General features: G+C 38.0%; 2 non-coding genes across 2 annotated transcripts; one reads left to right on the plus strand and one right to left on the minus strand.

The window, feature by feature from the left end:
• Positions 1 to 7020: 7020 nt before the first annotated feature.
• LOC112715846 (small nucleolar RNA R71) lies at positions 7021 to 7128 on the minus strand. The gene has a single exon (XR_003160017.1). It is a non-coding gene; the product is annotated as a small nucleolar RNA R71 (small nucleolar RNA).
• Positions 7129 to 19020: 11892 nt separating this feature from the next.
• LOC112715299 (small nucleolar RNA R71) lies at positions 19021 to 19128 on the plus strand. Its single transcript, XR_003159605.1, has one exon. It is a non-coding gene; the product is annotated as a small nucleolar RNA R71 (small nucleolar RNA).
• The last annotated feature ends 2226 nt before the right edge of the window (positions 19129 to 21354 follow it).

Here is a 21354-nt window from a genome sequence, read left to right on the forward strand (position 1 = left end):
CGGCTATAACTTTAGCTACAGAGGTCCAAACGACGCGTTTCTAGTTGCGTTGAAAAGCTAACGTCTGGGGCTTCGATTTGATATGTAGTTTGCCATAGTTGCCTCGACGCCAGGCGACGTGAACGCGTGGGTCACGCGGACGCGTGACCTAGCCAACAACCAATCCGCGCGGTCGCGTGGACGACGCGGCCGTGTCACTTTTCCGCGACTTGTACGGACCAGAAAGCGCTAGAAGTGATTTCTGGGCTATTTCTGACCCATTTTTCGGCTCAGAGAACACAGATTAGAGGCTATAAAGTGGGAGAATGCATGTATTCATAATCAAGCACTCATAATTCACTTTTATGTTTTAGATGTAGTTTTAGAGAGAGAGGTTCTCTCCTCTCTCTCTCTTAGGATTAGGACTTCTCTTAGTTTTAGGAGTGACTCTCAATCCCAGGTTCTTTATTTTTATTTATTTTCAATGTTCCATGTTTAGATTGATTTTCTTAATTAATGTTATTTGAGATATTTCAGATTGATGATTGCTTTTTTTATTGATATAAATAATTTGGATTTTCCTGTTGCCCAATTGGCTTATGAATATTTTCCATGTTAGATTTTACTGCTTTGAATGAATTGAAGGTATTTCAGATATTTATAATTTTAATTTAGCTTTTTACATTTTTGGCTGTGGTTAAATAATTGGTGACTCTAGAGTTATCAAACTCATTGTTGATTGAAAATTGGAATTCATCCACTTAACTTACCTTCATAGTTAGAGGTTAACAAAGTGGGAGAAAAATCCAATTCTCATCAATTGATAAGGATAACTAGGGAAGCACCTCCAGTTCTTATACCTTGCCAAAGGTTTATTTTACAGCTATTATTATTTTATTTTACTTGTCATATAATATATTCGCACCTTACTTCCAAAACCCCAATTTACAACTCATAACCAATAATAAGAACATACCTCCCTGCAATTCCTTGAGAAGACGACCCGAGCTTTAAATACTCGGTTATCAATTTTAAAGGGGTTTGTTACTTGTGACAACCAAAACGTTTGTATGAAAGGACTTTTGAAGGTTTAGAAACTATACTTGCAACGAGGATTTATCCGCAAATTTCTAGACTACGCAAAAGTTCTCTCATAAGACATGTCCACGTGACCAAATTTGTGCTTCTATCATACTTCCTGCTCCAAGCCAGCATAACTCTCTGCCCAAACACTCTTTTCCGTCAAATTTTCATGTCATGCGTATGCCTCGCCGACGCGCCTGCATGAATGGTGAAAATAAAAAACGACGCGCTCGCGTGGGGCACGCATACGCGTGGGGCACGCATACGCGTGGGTTTGTTTGTGCTAGAGGCATCATTCTTGCGCCACTCCCGCAAAACTCTCTGTTTAAATTTATTTTTCACGCACATCCGTCTGACGCGTACGCGTCAGCGACGCTTGCTCGTCGTGTGGCCTCTCTTTTTTTTGGTTCCTGTTCTAAAATAGCTGCATGATTAGAAAATTAGTAAGAACTCAATAAAAATCAAATAAGTAAGAAAACTACTACTACAAAAAATAACTAAGGATACGAAATTATCGGGTTGCCTCCCGACAAGCGCTTCTTTAACGTCACTAGCTTGACGGTCAGTTCTGGTAATTCAGCAGATGAGTGGACCTCTGGCGATCAATCTCGACTCCAAGATAGTGCTTCAACCTCTGGCCATTCACTGTAAATTTCCTATCAGAATTCTCTTCCTGTATTTCCACATGACCATATGGTGAAGCTCTGGTAACCACAAACGGTCCTGACCATCGGGATTTCAGCTTCCCAGTAAAGAATTTGAGCCTTGAATTATATAGAAGCACTCTTTGTCTTAGTTCAAAGACTCTGATGGCAATCTTCTTGTCATGCAGGAGCTTGGTTCTCTCCTTATAGAGCTTGGCATTCTCATAGGCTGAATATCTGAATTCATCAAGCTCATTCAACTGAAGCATTCGCTTGATTCCTACAGCTTCTGGATCAAGATTCAGATATCAGATTGCCCAGTAAGCTTTATGCTCCAACTCAACTGGCAAGTGACAGGCTTTGCATAGACCAACTGATAAGGGGACATGCCAATGGGAGTCTTGTACGCTGTCCGGTATGCCCAGAGAGCATCATCAAGCTTCCTAGACCAGTCCTTTCTTGAAACACTGACGGTTTTCTCTAGAATTCTCTTAAGTTCCCTGTTGGAAACTTCAACCTGTCCACTTGTCTGAGGGTGGTAGGGGGTTGCCACTTTATGACGGACTCCATATCTCTGCAGAAGAGAGTCCAGCTATCTGTTGCAGAAATGGCTTCCTCCATCACTAATGAGTGTCCTTGGGACACCACTCTAAAGGAAGCTCATTACCACTTTGGCATCATTGGTGGGAAAAGCCACAGCTTCCACCCACTTGGACATATAGTAAACTGCCACTAGAATATAGTTGTTTGAATGTGAGGGTGGGAAAGGTCCCATGAAATCAATACCCCAAACATCAAACAACTCAACCTCAAGAATCCCCTGCTGTGGCATTTCATGGTTGACAGGGAGATTCGTGGCTTTTTCAAATCTGTCACAGTGCTTTACAAATGCTCTTGAGTTCTTGAAGAGATTCAGCCAGTAAAACCCGCTCTGAAGGACCTTTGTAGCTGTCCTTTCACCACCAAAGTGGCCTCCATACTCAGAACCATGACAGTACCAAAGAATCTGCTATTTTTCTTCATTTGGGACACACCTCTGGATGATTCCATCTAAACACATTTTAAAAAGGTATGGTTCCTCCCAAATATAGTACTTTGCATCAGTCAATAGCTTCTTCACTTGTTGCCTACTGTACTCCCTTGGGATAAAATTCATGGACTTATAATTTGCAATGTCTGCAAACCATGGAACCTGCTGAATGAGGAACAATTGCTCATCCAGAAATGTCTCAGTCATAGCTGTGGTTGGTTGTACTCCTGCTTCAGGCTCAATTTTGTAAAGATGGTCAGCTACTTGATTCTCTGACCCCTTTCCTGTCTTTTATCTCAATATCAAACTCCTGAAAGAGCAACACCGATCTGACTAATCTTGGTTTAGAATCCTATTTGGTTAGAAGGTACTTCAAATTAGCATGATCAGTATAAATAATAACCTTAGAACCAAGTAAATTGGACCTAAACTTATCAACAATATACACAACAGCTAATAATTCCTTTCTGTAGTTGTGTAATTCTTTTGGGCATCATTTAACACACGACTGGCATAGTAAATGACATGTACAAGCTTACCATGCCTCTGTCCTAAAATAGCTCCTATAGCTGATGAGTGGATAATTTATACGCTTTTTGGCATTGATTTTAGGTAGTTTTTAGTAGGATCTAGCTACTTTTAGGGATGTTTTCACTGGTTTTTATGCTAAATTCATATTTCTGGACTTTACTATGAGTTTATGTGTTTTTCTATGATTTCAGGTATTTTCTGGCTGAAATTGAGGGACCTGAGCAAAACTTGATAGAAGGCTAACAAAGGACTACTGATGTTGTTGGAATCTGACCTCACTACACTAGAAATTGATTTTCTGGAGCTACAAAACTCCAAATGGCGCGCTCTGAATGGCGTTGGAAAGTAGACATCCAGAGCTTTCCATCAATATATAATAGTCTATACTTTATTCGAGATTAGATGACGCAAACTGGCATTCAACGCCAGTTCCATGCTGCATTCTAGAGTCAAACGCCAGAAACACGTCACAAACCAGAGTTAAACGCCAAAAACATGTTACAACTTGGCGTTTAACTCCAAAAGAAGCCTTTGCATGTGTAAAGCTTAAGCTCAGCCCAAGCACACACCAAGTGGGCCCCGAAAGTGGATTTCTGCATCAATTACTTATTTCTGTAAACCCTAATAGCTAGTCTAGTATAAATAGGACATTTTACTATTGTATTAGATATCTTGGTTCCATCTTGGTTTTCATCTTTTATCTTAGCATCCATCTTTGGATGTTTAGTTCTTAGACTTTGGGGGCTGGCCATTCGGCCATGCCTGAACCTTGATCACTTATGTATTTTCAACGGTGGAGTTTCTACACACCATAGATTAAGGTGTGGAGCTCTACTGTACCTCGAGTTTTAATGTAAAGTACTACTATTTTCTATTCAGTTTGGCTTATTCTTACTCTAAGATATTCGTTGCACTTCAACATGATGAATGTGATGATCCGTGACACTCATCATCATTCTCACCTATGAACGCGTGACTGACAACCAATTCCGTTCTACCTTAGAACGAGCGAGTATCTCTTGGATTCCCTAACCAGAATCTTCGTGGTATAAGCTAGAACCCTTTGGCGGCCACTCTTGAGGATCCGAAAAGTCTAAACCTTGTCTCTGGTATTCGGAGTAGGATTCAGGGATTGAATGGCTGTGATGAGCTTCAAACTCGCGATTGTTAGGCGTGATGACAAACGCAAAAGAATCAATGGATTCTATTCCGACATGATCGAGAACCGACAGATGATTAGTCGTGCTGTGACAAGAGCATTTGGACCATTTTCACTGAGAGGATTGGAAGTAGCCATTGACAATGGTGATGCCCTACATACAGCTTGCCATGGAAAGGAGTATGAAGGATTGAAGGAAGGTAGTAGGAAAGCAGATATTCAACAAGGACAAAGAATCTCCATACACTTATCTGAAATTCCTACCAATGATTTACATAAGTATCTCTATCTTTATTTTCTGTTTATTTATTATTATTTTCAAAAAACATTATAACCATATGAATCCTCCTAACTGAGATTTACAAGGTGACCATAGCTTGCTTCATACCAACAATCTCCGTGGGATCGACCCTTACTCACGTAAGGTTTATTACTTGGACGACCCAGTGCACTTGCTGGTTAGTTGTGCGGAGTTGTGACAAAGTGTGATTCACGTTTGAGAGCACCAAGTCATTGGAGAAATTGTTGATGATCACAATTTCGTGCACCAAGTTTTTGGCGCCGTTGCCGGGGATTGTTCGAGTTTGGACAACTGACGGTTCATCTTGTTGCTCAGATTAGGTAATTTTCTTTTCAAAAAGAGTTTTCAAAATTTTTTCTTTTTCGTTTTTTGTAAAAAAATATTTTCGAAAAAAATCATAAAATCAAAAAATATTTTGTGTTTCTTGTTTGAGTTTAGAGTCAAATTTTAAGTTTGGTGTCAATTGCATGTTTTTAAAATTTATGCATTTTTTTTTCGAAAATTCATGCATGTGTTCTTCATGATCTTCAAGTTGTTCTTGAGAAGTCTTCTTGTTTGATCTTTAAATTTTCTTGTTTTGTGTTTTTTGTTGTTTTTCATATGCATTCTTGCATTCATAGTGTCTAAGCATTGAAAAGTTCTAAGTTTGGTGTCTTGCATGTTTTTCTTTTCTTGAAAATTTTTCAAAAAATAAATCTTGATGTTCATCTTGATCTTCAACGTGTTCTTGGTGTTCATCTTGACATTCATAGTGTTCTTGCATGCATCATGTGTTTTGATCCAAAATTTTCATGTTTTGGGTCATTTTTGTGTTTTTCTCTCTCATCATAAAAAATTTCAAAAATAAAAAATATCTTTTCCTTATTTTGCTCATAATTTTCAAAAATTTGAGTTGACTTAGTCAAAAATTTTTAAAACTTAGCTATTTCTTATAAGTCAAGTCAAATTTTCAATTTTAAAAATCTTATCTTTTCAAAATCTTTTTCAAAAATTAAATCTTTTTTATTTTTTTATTATTTTCGAAAATTTTTAAAAATTTATTTTCAAAATCTTTTTCTTATCTTTATTTCAAAATTTCGAAAACTTTACTAACAATTAATGTGATTGATTCAAAAATTTGAAGTTTGTTACTTTCTTGTTAAGAAAGGTTCAATCTTTAAATTCTAGAGTCATATCTTTTAGTTTCTTGTTAGTCAAGTAATCAATTTTAATTTTAAAAATCAAATCTTTTTCAAAATATCTTTTCAATTATATCTTTTTAATCATATCTTTTTCAAATCATATCTTTTTCAATTGATTTCAAAAATCTTTTCTAACTTCTTATCTTTTCAAAATTGATTTTCAAATCTTTTTCAACTAACTCATTGACTTTTTGTTTGTTTCTTATCTTTTTCAAAACCACCTAACTACTTTCCTCTCTCTAATTTTCAAAAATTACCTCCCTCTTTTTCAAAATTCTTTTAATTAACTAATTATTTCAAATTTTAATTTTAATTGTTTTTCTTCTCTTAATTTTCGAAAATCACTAACCCTTTTTCAAAATTTATTTTCGAATTTCTCCCTCTCTCATCTTCTTCTATTTATTTATTTATTTACTAACACTTCTCTTCATCTCAAGAATTTGAACCTATCTTTCCCCTTGTGTTTGGATTCTTAACTTTTTTCCTCATTCTATTCTTTTCTTCTTCTACTAACATAAAGGAATCTCTCTACTGTGGTAAAGAGGATCCCTATTATTATTTTCTGTTCCCTTCTTTTTCATATGAGCAGGACCAAGGACAAGAATATTCTTGTTGAAGCAGATCCTGAACCTGAAAGGACTCTGAAGAGAAAACTAAGAGAAGCTAAATTACAACAATCTAGAGACAACCTTACAGAAATTTTCGAAAAGGAAGAGGAGATGGCAGCCGAAAATAATAATGCAAGGAGGATACTTGGTGACTATACTACACCCACTTCCAAGTTTGATGGAAGAAGCATCTCAATCCCTGCCATTGGAGCAAATAATTTTGAGCTGAAACTTCAACTAGTTGCTCTAATGCAATAGAACTGCAAGTTCCATGGACTTCCATCAGAAGACCCCTATCAGTTTTTAACTGAGTTCTTGCAGATCTGTGAGACTGTTAAGACTAATGGAGTAGATCCTGAAGTCTACAGGCTCAAGTTTTTCCCTTTTGCTGTAAGAGACAAAGCTAGAACATGGTTAGACTCACAACCTAAAGATAGCCTGGACTCCTGGGATAAGCTGGTCACGGCCTTCTTGGCTAAGTTCTTTCCTCCTCAAAAGCTGAACAAGCTTAGAGTGGATGTTCAGACCTTCAAACAAAAAGATGGTGAATCCCTCTATGAAGCTTGGGAAAGATACAAGCAGATGACCAAAAAGTGTCCTTCTGACATGCTTTCAGAGTGGACCATTTTAGATATATTCTATTATGGTCTATCTGAGTTCTCTAAGATATCACTGAACCATTCTGCAGGTGGATCCATTCACCTAAAGAAAACACCTGCAGAAGCTCACGAACTCTTTGACATGGTTGCAAATAACCAGTTCATGTACACGTCTGAGAGGAATTCTGTGAATAATGGGACGCCTCAGAGGAAGGGAGTTCTTGAAATTGATGCTCTGAATGCCATATTGGCTCAGAACAAAATATTGACTCAGCAAGTCAATATGATTTCTCAAAGTCTGAATGGATGGCAAAATGCATCCAACAGTACTAAAGAGGCTTCTTCTGAAGAAGAAGCTTATGATCCTGAGAACCCTGCAATAGCAGAGCTAAATTACATGGGTGAACCTTATGGAAACACCTATAATTCCTCATGGAGAAATCATCCAAATTTCTCATGGAAGGATTAACAAAAGCCTCAATAAGGCTTTAATAATGGTGGAAGAAATAGGTTCAGCTATAGCAAGCCTTTTCCATCATCTTCTCAGCAACAGACAGAGAATTCTGTGTAGAGCACCTCTAACTTAGCAAACATTGTCTCTGATTTGTCTAAGGCCACTTTAAGTTTCATGAGTGAAACAAGGTCCTCCATTAGAAATTTGGAGGCACAAGTGGGCCAACTGAGTAAGAAAATCACTGAAATTCCTCCTAGTACTCTCCTAAGCAATACTGAAGAGAATCCAAAAAGAGAGTGCAAGGCCATTGACATAATCAAAATGGCCGAACCTAGAGAGGAAGGAGAGGACGTGAATCCCAATGAGGAAGACCTCATGGGACATCTCTCAAGCAAGAAGGAGTTCCTTATTGAGGACCCAAAGGAATCTGAAGGTCATATAGAGACCATAGAAATCCCATTAAACCTCCTTCTGCCATTCATGAGCTCTGAAGACTATTCTTCCTCTGAAGAGGATGAAGATGTAACTGGAGAGCAAGTTGCTCAATATCTAGGAGCCATCATGAAACTGAATGCCAAGTTGTTTGGTAATGAGACTTGGGAAGGTGAACCTCCCTTGCTCATTAGTGAACTAGATACATGGGTTCAGCAAACGTTACCTCAAAAGAAACAAGATCCTGGTAAATTCTTAATACCCTGTACCATAGGCACCATGACCTTGGAGAAGGCTCTATGTGACCTAGGGTCAGGCATAAATCTTATGCCACTGAAGAACTGAAGATTGATAGTTTGGAAGTTATAATAAATTCTCGTTGCAGTTATATTTTCTAAACCAAGCAATCAACCTTTCTTACAAACGTTTTGGTTGTCGCAATTAACAAACCCCTTTGGAATTGATAACCAAAGTATTTAAACCTCGGGTCATCTTCTCAAGGAATTGCAGGGAGGTGTGTTTTATTATTTGTTATGGAAAACAGTGTTTTTGGGGTTGAAAAGGTTTTGAACAAGAGAAAGGGATTGAAGGGAATTAATAAATTAATAACTAATAAAACTCTTGGCAAGGTATGAAAACTGGAAGTCTTATCCCAGTTATCCTTATCAATTGTGATGAGAATTGGATTTTTCCCCCACTAAGTTAACCTCTAACTATGAAGGCAAGTCAAGTGGATGGAATAAGTTTGATTCCTCAGGTCCTAGTCTTTCCTTGGAAAAGGCTAGAGTTTTTGGAACTCGAGTTAATTCTTGAAGAATTCCAATTTTCAGTCGACAATGAGTTTGACAACTCAAGAGTTACCAATTAATCAACCAAAGCCAATAGTAAATAATCTAAATTAAAAATAGGGAAAAGCAATCATGAGTCTGAAATATCTCAAATTATATTAAATAAAGAAAATCCTAACATGAATGGCTCATAAGCCAAATAGGCAACATAAGTAATACAAGGATTAAATTATTTGAGAGTAAAAGAGAAAATAAATAAGAAAGGAACATTGAACCTGAGATTTGAAGAAGATGAAAATATTCCTAAGTTCTAAAATCCTAATCCTAATCCTAAAACCTAAGAGAGAGGAGAGAACCTCTCTCACTAAAAACTACATCTAAAACCTAAAATTGTGAGTAATGATCGAATGATTCATTCTGCTCCACACCCAGCCTCTAATCTGTGTTTTCTGGGCCGAGAAATGGGTCAAAAACAGCCCAGAAATCACTCCTAGTGCTTTCTGGTTCGTACATGTCGTGGCAAGGTGACGCAGAGGTGTCGTCCACACGTTTGCGTGGATTAAGATTCGCAGCTGCGACGCGTGCGCGTCATCCACGCGTCCGTGTCACCTAACTTCAAGGCACCTAAGGAAAATTATATATCGTTGCAAAGCCCCGAAAGTTAGCTTTCCAATGCAACTGGAACCACATCATTTAGACCTCGGTAGCTCAAGTTATGATCGTTTTAGTGCGAGAGGGTCAGGCTGACAGCTTTGCAGTTCCTTCAACTTCTTGTATTCCTTCCACTTTTGCATGCTTCCTTTCCATCCTCTAAGTCATTCCTACCCTGTAATCTCTGAAATCACTTAACACACATATCAAGGCATTGAATGGTAGTAAGAGAGGATTAAGATTAGCTAAATTAACACCAAAGAAGCATGTTTTCAATCATAGCACAAAATCCGGAAGGAAAACGTAAACTCATGCAATTAGTATGAATAAGTGTATGAAAGATTGATAAAATCTACTCAATTAAGCACAAGATAAACCATAAAATAGTGGTTTATCAACCTCCCCACACTTAAACATTAGCATGTCCTCATGCTAAGCTCAAGAGAAGCTATAAAGGAGTGAAGAGGAATGATAGAATGTATGAAATGCAACATATCTATATGAATGCAACTACATGCAAAGATGATTCTACCTACTTGGTGAAAGAGTAAATTAATCTTTCAAGAACAAATATGAACTGGATTTCACTAATTAAAATACACAATAAAAGACAAGTAAACTTGTAAGAAGATAGCTCATGAAAGCAGGAAACATAGAATCAAGCACTGAACCCTCACTGGTAGTGTATATCACTCTAATCTCTCAAGTGTCTAGTGTCAATTACTCTGTTCTTCCCTAATCATGCTTTTTAAACTTTGTCCTTCGGCTAGCCAATTAACAAATATTTAGTATACCCATGCACACATCATGAGGTCTTTTCAAGGTTGTAATGGGGTCAAGGCAAGGGTGAGGATATATGTATGGCTAAGTGAGCTATAAATTGAATCTTTGAGTAACCTGAGCTATCACCTAACATACATACATTCTATATAATTTCTAAAATCATGCCTAGCTATCCATAATTCTCACTTTTATATCACATACTCATGTGTCAACTTTTCTTTTGATTTGTGTCACATATGCATTGATCTTTTATTAACTTAACATTGGGGTAATTTTGTCCTCTTATTTATTTATTTATATATATTATATATATTTTTTTTCTTTTCTTTTTTTATAGAGACATAAAAACTAAAATAACATATCAATGCATATGGAATTTTTTTAATTTTCTGTTTTACATGAGTAGATACCCAAATTTCCCAATATTCAGAATTAGAAACATGATACATTCCCTTATTAACCCATGTTCTCACAGTTTCCCCACACTTAGTTGATGAACAACCTCTATCTTAAGTTAACAAAAGATTCAATTGGGATATTTAATTTGTTTTTCTGCTTAAGGCTAGTGATGTGGTTATAGAACATAAGGGGATTAAAAAGCTCAAAGTGGCTAACAAGGGTGACATAAAAGGGTAGGCTTATTTGGGATAAGTGAGCAAAAATAAGTAATGGCCTCAATCATATGCAAGTATGTAAATACACTAAATATTGGACATATAGAATGGAACAAAATATAGATTACATTCATAGAGAAGGAAACACGCAAGAATAAAAATATTATGGTTAAATAATGTAACCATGTAAATAAGCTCAAATCTCACAGGTTGTGTGTTCTAGCTTTTAACTATGTTCCAAATACAACTTCCAAACAAATTTAACACATAGAAAATTTTAAATTGTTTTTTTAATTTAAATTAGTGAAATACTATAAAAATTCCTTGAAAAAGAAAATATTACTTCAACCAAGTAGTGACTAAATGCATAAAATCAAACAAACATGCAATCAAATATGCAAATGCAACAATGAACAAACAAAGAAAATTAAACATTGGTGTTGAGATAGGAATAGCTAACCCATGGAGATCGGTATCGACCTCCCCACACTTAAAGATTGCACCGTCCTCGATGCATGCTAAGATGTACAAGTGGACGGGCTGCTCCAATTGATGTCTTTTCTCCCAGGATTGTGTAAATGGACTTGTTCGTCTCCCCTTGTAAACGTCTTCCGGTTCCCTTCCGGGTGGCCATCCTGAAAGAAAAAAAGGGAAGAAAAGTAACCCAGAAATAAAGATAAGAAAACAAATAAAATATGGGTGTTAATGCCAAATAATGATGGTCTCAATTACACGGTAGCTACAACATGCAAGTGAGAAAACAGTACAAGCACATGGCAAATCAAGAGTGCAAAAATTTGTAACAATGGGGAAGAGAGTGGGTAAAGAGAGATAATATAAATTCATGTCAATACAAAAGTAATATAGGTATAAAAGATAGGCATTGATTTAATTATTATTACTTAACAAGAATAAAACAAGTCACTAAGCACCAAGATAATACCAGAAAAGATACAACAGTTGAATAAGAAAATTTAACACCAATGGAAAAGAAAAAGAAAGTAAGAAAGGAGGAAGAAAGAAGAAAAGATAGAAGAAATTAGGATTAGAAAAGAAAAGATAAGATAATTGGCACTGTTCTGGATAAGCTGTGCATCGCATATGACACGGACGCGTGGTGCACGCGATCGCGTGGGGTGTGTTAAATTCAAGCGACGCGGACGCGTGGGGCACGCGGACGCGTGACTCGATTTGTGCTAGTGGCGCGAGAGTAGCCTCGCGTATGCACAACTCTCTGTTCAAATGCATTTTTGCCAAAAATCTGGGGTGACGCGGTCGCGTGGTTGACGCGATCGCGTGGATGGCCTAAATTTGAAAATGACGGGGACGCGTGGGGTACGCGTACGCGTGGCAGGGCTTGTGCTTCTAGCACGAGTCCAGCCCAATTCTAGCTCAACTTTCGGCCATACACCCTTTTTACATCGAGTTTGAGGCACGCGTTCACGTGGGTGACGCGGACGCGTGGTAGGTGTTTTTCCCACATGACGCAGACACGTCATCGACGCGGTCGCGTGGACCAATTTGTGCCAAAGGCATGCCTCCAGCCGCCCTTTCGCGTGACTCTCTGTTCAATCTGATTTCTTCCCCACGCACTTGTGACGCGGACGCGTCAGCGACGCTTACGCGTCGCGTGCGTGATTTCTTTTATTTTTTTATATATGCAAAAATGCAGAATGCAGTATGTAGAATGTGATGATTAGATTTTTGACAGTTTAGAATTTCACTAATGAAATCTCGTTGTAAAGTATAGTTTCTAAACCAACAACAATCCTTTCATACAAAAGATTGTTTGTCACTAAAACAAACCCCTAAATTTATAAACTGAAGTATTGAATCTCGGGTCGTTCTCCCTAGGAATTACAATAAAGTGTCTTGTTATTGGTTGTGAGCTATTTTTGGGGTTTTAATAAAGAACATGAAAAATAAATGGCAAAAAGTAAACTAATGGCTAAAAAAGTCTTGGCAAGGGTTGGTGGTCAAAGATCACTATCCTAATCACTAACCACAATATGAGAATTGGCAAGGATTAATCTCACTAAATCATCCTCTAACAAATGGTAAAGGAAAGTTGAATGAGATATATCAATCCAAGTCCATAGGTCATAACTCTCCACTAATTCAATTAGTAAGAACTAGAGTCAATGGCTCCCAATCATCAATCACTTGGACATTAGTAACTCAAGAGGTCCTAAGTTACCTTTCCAAGCAAAGAGTATAAAATTCTACTATAAAATCCAACCAAGCATTTCATCAAACTCTTGGAAGGCATAAAAGGAAAGCATAGTAAATCAACAACAAGAACAAAATCTAACAACAATTATTGCAAAGAATTAACAACAACAAATCAAAAGGAACACAATTATTATGATTTACCTTGAATTGAATTGAAAGAGAAAGGAAGGAACAAAAGTAGATCTACAACAAAATACAAGAACAACATAAAGGAAATTACAACAAAAGAATAGAGGAAGATGAATGTAACAACATGGAATTAAGAGGATAAAAGTAGAAGAGGATGAATCTAAATCTAGATCTAAGAACTAAACCTAATCCTAATCCTAATTCTAGAGAGAAGTGAGAACTTCTCTCTCTAGAAACTAACTCTAACTACTAAACTAAGCTAAACTAAACTAATGGTAACTAACTTCCTAAAGTATGAAAGTATATTCATTCCCCCTTCAATCCTTGGCTTAAATAGCATCAGAAATGAGTTGGATTGGGCCCACAAGGCTTTAGAATTCGCTGGCCACGTATTACTTTAAGTGGATCATATGGCAGCAACGACATGTGCGCGTACAGTGCGTGTGTGCGCCACCATACGTGTAGCAACTATGGAAAATCTTATATCTTTTCGAAGCCCCAGATGTTAGCTTTCCAACCCAACTGGAACCGCATCATTTGGATCTCTGTAGCTCAAGTTATAGTCAATTAAGTGCAAAGAGGTCGGCTTGACAGCTTTTGCGATTCCTACATTTCTTCATGAGTTCTCCATTTTTACATGCTTTTCCTTCATTCCCTTGATCCAATCTTTGCCTCCTAAATCTGAAATCACTTAACAAACATATCAAGGCATCTAATAGAATCAAGGTGAATTAAATTTAGCTATTTTAAGACCTAAAAAGCATGTTTTCACTCTTAAGCACAATTAAGGGAGAAGTTATAAAACTATGCTATTTCAATGGATAAATGTGGGTAAAAGGTTATAAAATCCCCTAAATCAAGCACAAGATAAACCTAACAAATGGGGTTTATCAGAATGCAATGCTAATATGAATGTTATGCATGATTCCAGGTCCAATCAAAACTAAAAAACAAACTAAAATTTAAACTGAAAAAGGAACGGTCATACCATGGTGGGTTGTCTCCCACCTAGCACTTTTAGTTAAAGTCCTTAAGTTGGACATTCTGGTGAGCTTCTTGTTATGGCGGCTTGTGCTTGTATTCATCCAAGAATCTCCACCAGTGTTTGGAATTCCCACAGCCTCCGGGATCCCAAACTAGGCGCAGAAGGCCTTCGAGCAAGCTAAAGCAATTGACAAGGCCCCAAAAGTATTGATTTCTAGATCGAATTCCAGGGTCCCAAACCTTGATTTGCACCCGTCTTCTTGTTGATCCTTAGTGTTCCAACCAGGTGGCAGGCAATCTAAATTCTCACTAAAGCGGCCAAACAACTTCCTAGACCCATTCAGTTGAGTGGTGCACGAAATTGTGATCAATACTTTTCAGTCTCTGAATCAGATTTTTGCTCAGGTCCCTCAATTTCAGCCAGAAAATACCTGAAATCACAGAAAAACACACAAACTCATAGTAAAGTCCAGAAAAGTGAATTTTAACTAAAAACTAATAAAAATATACTAAAAACTAACTAGATCATACTAAAAACATACTAAAAACAATGCCAAAAAGCGTACAAATTATCCGCTCATCACAACACCAAACTTAAATTGTTGCTTGTCCTCAAGCAACTGAAAATCAAATAAGATAAAAAGAAGAGAATATGCAATGAATTCCAAAAACATCTATGAAGATCAGTATTAATTAGATGAGCGGGGCTTTTAGCTTCTTGCCTCTGAACAGTTTTGGCATCTCACTCTATCCTTTGAAATTCAGAATGGTTGGCTTCTTTAGGAACTCAGAATCCAGATAGTGTTATTGATTCTCCTAGTTAAGTATGATGATTCTTGAACAAAGCTACTTATTGAGTCTTGGCCGTGGCCCAAAGCACTCTGTCTTCCAGTATTACCACCGGATACATACATGCCACAGACACATAATTGGGTGAACCTTTTCAGATTGTGACTCAGCTTTGCTAGAGTCCCCAATTAGAGGTGTCCAGGGTTCTTAAGCACACTCTTTTTACCTTGGATCACAAATTTATTTATTTCTTTTTCTCTTTCTTTTCCTTTTTTTTCTTTTTTTCTTTTTTTTTTCGAAATTTTCTCTCTTTTTCTTTTTTATATTCACTGCTTTTTCTTGCTTCAAGAATCATTTTTATGATTTTTCAGATCCTCAGTAACATGTCTCCTTTTTCATCATTCTTTCAAGAGCCAACATTCATGAACCACAAATTCAAAAGACATATGCACTGTTTAAGCATACATTCAGAAGACAAAAGTAATGCCACCACATCAAAATAATTAAACTGTTATAAAATTCAAAATTCATGCAATTCTTCTCTTTTTCAATTAAGAACATTTTTCATTTAAGAAAGGTGATGGATTCATAGGACATTCATAACTTTAAGGCATAGACACTAAGACACTAATGATCACAAGACACAAACATGGACAAACATAAGCATTAATTTTCGAAAAACATGAAAATAAAGAACAAGGAAATTAAAGAATGGGTCCACCTTAGTGATGGCGCCTCTTTCTTCCTCTTGAAGATCCTATGGAGTGCTTGAGCTCCTCAATATCTCTTCCTTGTCTTTGTTGCTCCTCTCTCATGATTCTTTGATCTTCTCTAATTTCATGGAGGATGAAGGAGTGTTCTTGATGCTCCACCCTTAGTTGTCCCATGTTGGAACTCAATTCTCCTAGGGAGGTGTTTAGTTGCTCCCAATAGTTTTATGGAGGAAAGTGCATCCCTTGAGGTATCTCAGGGATCTCATGATGAGTGGGGTCTCTTGTGTGCTCCATTCTCTTCTTAGTGATGGGCTTGGTCCAACCTTTGATCAAAGTTGACCCTTCTAGTGTAAGGATGTTCATCTCCTTGCATCATGGGCAAATTGAATGCCAACCTTACACTTTCCGGACTAAAATCCAAGTATTTCCCCCGAACCATAGTAAGATAATTCTTTGGATCCGGGTTCACACTTTGATCATGGTTCTTGGTGATCCATGCATTGGCATAGAACTCTTGAACCATTAAGATTCCGACTTGTTGAATGGGGTTGGTAAGAACTTCCCAACCTCTTCTTCGGATCTCATGTCGGATCTCCGGATATTCACTCTTTTTGAGTGAAAAAGGGACCTCGGGGATCACATTCTTCAAGGCCACAACTTCATAGAAGTGGTCTTGATGCACCCTTGAGATGAATCTTTCCATCTCCATGACTCGGAGGTGGAAGCTTTTGCCTTCCCTTTCCTCTTTCTAGAGGTTTCTCCGGCCTTGGATGCCATAAATGGTTATGGAAAAACAAAAAGCAATGCTTTTACCACACCAAACTTAAAAGGTTTGCTCGTCCTCGAGCAAATTAAGAAAGAAGAGAGTAGAAGAAGAAGAAATGAAGGAGATGGGAATGGCCTTTGTTTTCGGCCAAGAAGGGGAAGAAGTGGTGTTTAGGTTGTGTGAAAATGAAGGAGTGAAGATGGGTTTATATAGGAGAGGGGGAAGGGTAAGGTTTGATCAAGTAAGGGTGGGTTTGGGTGGGAAAGTGGTTTGAATTTGAATGGTGAGGTAGGTGGGGTTTTATGAAGGATGGATGTGAGTGGTGAAGAGAAAGAAGGGATTTGATAGGTGAAGGGTTTTTGGGGAAGAGGTGTTGAGGTGATTGGTGAAGAAGAGAGAGGGTGGTGGGGTAGGTGGGGATCCTGTGGGGTCCACAGATCCTGAGGTGTCAAGGAAAAGTCATCCCTGCACCAAATGGCAAGCAAAATTGCGTTTTTAGCCAATTCTGGCGTTAAACGCCGGGCTGGTGCCCATTTCTGGCGTTTAACGCCAGCTTCTTGCCCTTTTCTGGCGTTTAACGCCAGTCTGGTGCCCCTTTCTGGCGTTAAACGCCCAGAATGGTGCCAGACTGGGCGTTAAACGCCCAACAGCTAGCCTCACTGGCGTTTAAATGCCAGTGGGTTCTTCCTCCAGAGTGTGCTATTTTTCTTTCTGTTTTTCATTCTGTTTTTGCTTTTTTCATTGATTTTGTGACTTCTCATGATCATCAACCTACAAAAGACATAAAATAACAAAGGAAAATAGTCAAAATATAATATTGGGTTGCCTCCCAACAAGCGCTTCTTTAATGTCAGTAGCTTGACAGTGGGCTCTCATGGAGCCTCAGAAATGCTCAGAGCCATGTTGGAACCTCCCAACACCAAACTTAGAGTTTGAATGTGGGGGTTCAACACCAAACTTAGAGTTTGGTTGTGGCCTCCCAACACCAAACTTAGAGTTTGACTGTGGGGGCTCTGTTTGGCTCTGTTTTGAGAGAAGCTCTTCATGCTTCCTCTCCATGGTGACAGAGGGATATCCTTGAGCCTTAAACACCAAGGATTCTTCATTCACTTGAATGATCAACTCTCCTCTATCAACATCAATCACAGCCCTTGCTGTGGCTAGGAAGGGTCTGCCAAGGATGATGGATTCATCCATGCACTTCCCAGTCTCTAGGACTATGAAATCAGTAGGGATGTAATGGTCTTCAACTTTAACCAGAACATCCTCTACAAGTCCATAGGCTTGTTTTCTTGAATTGTCTGCCATCTCTAGTGAGATTTTTGCAGCTTGCACCTCAGAGATCCCTAACGTCTCCATTACAGAGAGAGGCATGAGGTTTACACTTGACCCTAAGTCACGCAAGGCCTTTTGAAGGTCACGGTGCCTATGGTACAAGGTATTGAAAACTTCCCAGGATCCTGTCTCTTTTGAGGCAGTTTCTTCCTAGACAAGTCATCTAGTTCCTTGGTGAGCAAAGGGGGTTCATCCTCCCAAGTCTCATTTCCAAATAACTTGTCATTTAGCTTCATGATTGCTCCAAGGTATTTAGCAACTTGCTCTTCAGTGACATACTCATCCTCTTCAGAGGAAGAATACTCATCAGAGCTCATGAATGGCAGAAGTAAGTCCAATGGAATCTCTATGGTCTCATTTTGAGCCTCAGATTCCCATGGTTCCTCTTGGGGGAACTCATTGGAGGCCAGTGGACGTCCATTGAGGTCTTCCTCAGTGGCGTTCACCGCCTCTCCTTCCTCCCAAAATTCGGCCATGTTGATGGCCTTGCATTCTCCTTTTGGATTTTCTTCTGTATTGCTTGGGAGAGTACTAGGAGGGAGTTCAGTAATTTTCTTGCTCAGCTGACCCACTTGTGCCTCCAAGTTTCTAATGGAGGACCTTGTTTCAGTCATGAAACTTTGAGTGGTTTTGATTAGATCAGAGACCATGGTTGCTAAGTCAGAGGTATTCTGCTTAGAACTCTCTGTCTGTTGCTGAGAAGATGATGGAAAAGGCTTGCTATTGCTAAACCTGTTTCTTCCACCATTATTATTGTTGGAACCTTGTTGAGGTCTCTGTTGATCCTTCCATGAGAGATTTGGATGATTTCTCCATGAAGGATTATAGGTGTTTCCATAGGATTCTCCCATGTAATTCACCTCTTCCATTGAAGGGTTCTCAGGATCATAAGCTTCTTCCTCAGATGAAGCCTCCTTAGTACTGCTTGGTGCATTTTGCATTCCAGACAGACTTTGAGAAATCATATTGACTTGTTGAGTCAATATTTTGTTCTGAGCCAATATGGCATTCAGAGTGTCAATCTCAAGAACTCCTTTCTTCTGACTAGTCCCATTGTTCACAGGATTTCTTTCAGAAGTGTACATGAATTGGTTATTTGCAACCATTTCAATCAGCTCTTGAGCTTCTGTAGGCGTCTTCTTCAGATGAAGAGATCCTCCAGCAGAGCTATCCAAAGACATCTTGGACAGTTCAGACAGACCATCATAGAAAATACCTATGATGCTCCATTCAGAAAGCATATCAGAAGGACACTTTCTGATTAATTGTTTGTATCTTTCCCAAGCTTCATAGAAGGATTCTCCTTCCTTCTGTCTGAAGGTTTGGACTTCCACTCTAAGCTTACTCAATTTTTGAGGTGGAAAGAACTTTGCCAAGAAGGAATTGACTAGCTTTTCCCAAGAGTCCAGGCTTTCTTTAGGTTGTGAGTCCAACCATGTCCTAGCTCTGTCTCTTACAGCAAAAGGGAATAGCATAAGTCTGTAGACCTCAGGGTCAACCCCATTAGTCTTGACAGTGTCACAGATTTGCAAGAACTCAACTAAAAATTGATGAGAATCTTCCAATGGTAGTCCATGGAACTTGCAATTCTGTTGCATTAGAGAAACTAATTGAGGCTTAAGCTCAAAGTTGTTTGCTCCAATGGCAGGGATAGAGATGCTTCTCCCATAAAAGTTGGGAGTAGGTGCAGTAAAGTCACCCAGCACCTTCCTTGCATTGTTGGCATTGTTGTTGTTTTCGGCTGCCATAGGTTCTTCTTCTTTGAAGATTTCTATTAGGTCCTCTACAGAGAGTTGTGCTTTGGCTTCTCTTAGCTTTCTCTTCAAGGTCCTTTCAGGTTCAGGATCAGCCTCAACAAGAATGCTTTTGTCCTTGCTCCTGCTCATAAGAATGAGAAGGGAACAAGAAAAAGTGGAATCCTCTATGTCACAGTATAGAGATTCCTTTAGGTGTCAGAGGAAAAGAAAAGTAGAAGACAGAAGTAGAAAATTTGAACTTATCAAAGAAGATGGAGTTCGAATTTTGCATTAAGGAATAGTGTTAGTCCATAAACAGAAGGATGTGAGAAGAAGGGAAGTAATTTTCGAAAATTAAGTAAAAGATTTTGAAAACATTTTTGAAAAACACTAATTGATTTTCGAAAATGAAAGTGGAAAAGAAATCAAGTGATTTTTGAAAAAGACTTTGAAATTAGAAATCAAAAAGATTTGATTGAAAACTATTTTGAAAAAGATATGGTTAAGAAGATATGATTAGTTTTAAAAAGATGTGATTGAGAAGATATGATTTGAAAAACATTTTAAAAAGATTTGATTTTGAAAATTAAAAACATGGCTAACAAGAAAAGATATGATTCAAACATTAAACCTTTCTCAACAGAAAAGGCAACATACTTGAAATGTTGAATCAAATCATCAATTGATAGCAAGTATTTTTAAAAATAGAAAGAAATTGATTTTGAAAACATATGATTGAAAAGATATGATTTGAAAAAGATTTGATTTTGAAAAAGTTTGAAAACTGAAAAAAAATCTGCATTAAAAACAAAATCTTTCCTCTTGTGCCATCCTGGCGTTAAACGCCCAGAATGGTGCACATTCTGGCGTTTAACGCCCAAAACACTACCTTTTTGGGCGTTAAACGCCCAACCAGGTACCCTGGCTGGCGTTTAAACGCCAGTCTGTTCTTCTTCACTGGGCGTTTTGAACGCCCAGCTTTTTCTGTATAATTCCTCTGCTGTATGTTCTGAATCTTCAATTCTCTGTATTATTGACTTGAGAAGACACAAATTAAAAATATTTTTGGATTTTTAATAATGAGGAATAATCAAAATGCAACTAAAATCAAATAACAATGCATGCAATACACCAAACTTAGCAGTTTGTATACTACTGACACTAACAAAATGAGAATGCATATGAGACACATAAACACTCCAGTCAATAGAATTCAAAGATCAGAGCAAGTAAATCATCAAGAATAACTTTGAAAATCACTTAGGACACATGAATGAATGCATGCAATTGACACCAAACTTAAAATGAAACACTAGACTCAAACAAGAAACATACAATATTTTTGGATTTTATGATTTTGTAATTTTTTTGTGTGATTTTCGAAAATTAAGTGGAAAAAGATATCAAAATTCTTAATGAGAATTCCAGGAATCATGCAATGTTTAGTCTAAGACTCCGGTCCAGGAATTAGACATGGCTTCACAGCCAGCCAAGCTTTCAAAGAAAGCTTCGGTCCAAAACACTAGACATGGCCAATGGCCAGCCAAGCCTTAGCAGATCACTGCTCCAAAAGCAAGATTGATAGAAATCAACAAGCTCTTGTGATGATAAGTTGAAACCTTGGTCCAATGAAATTAGACATGGCCTCTCAGCCAGCCAGACTTCAACAAATCATCATGAAACTCTAGAATTCATCTTCAAGAACTCCGAAAAAAAATACCTAATCTAAGCAACAAGATGAACCGTCAGTTGTCCACACTCAACAATCCCCGGCAACGGCGCCAAAAAGTTGGTGCACGAAATTGTGATCAATACTTTTCAGTCTCTGAATCA

Source organism: Arachis hypogaea, chromosome 1, assembly GCF_003086295.3.
Source record: "Arachis hypogaea cultivar Tifrunner chromosome 1, arahy.Tifrunner.gnm2.J5K5, whole genome shotgun sequence".
NCBI lineage: Eukaryota > Viridiplantae > Streptophyta > Magnoliopsida > Fabales > Fabaceae > Arachis > Arachis hypogaea.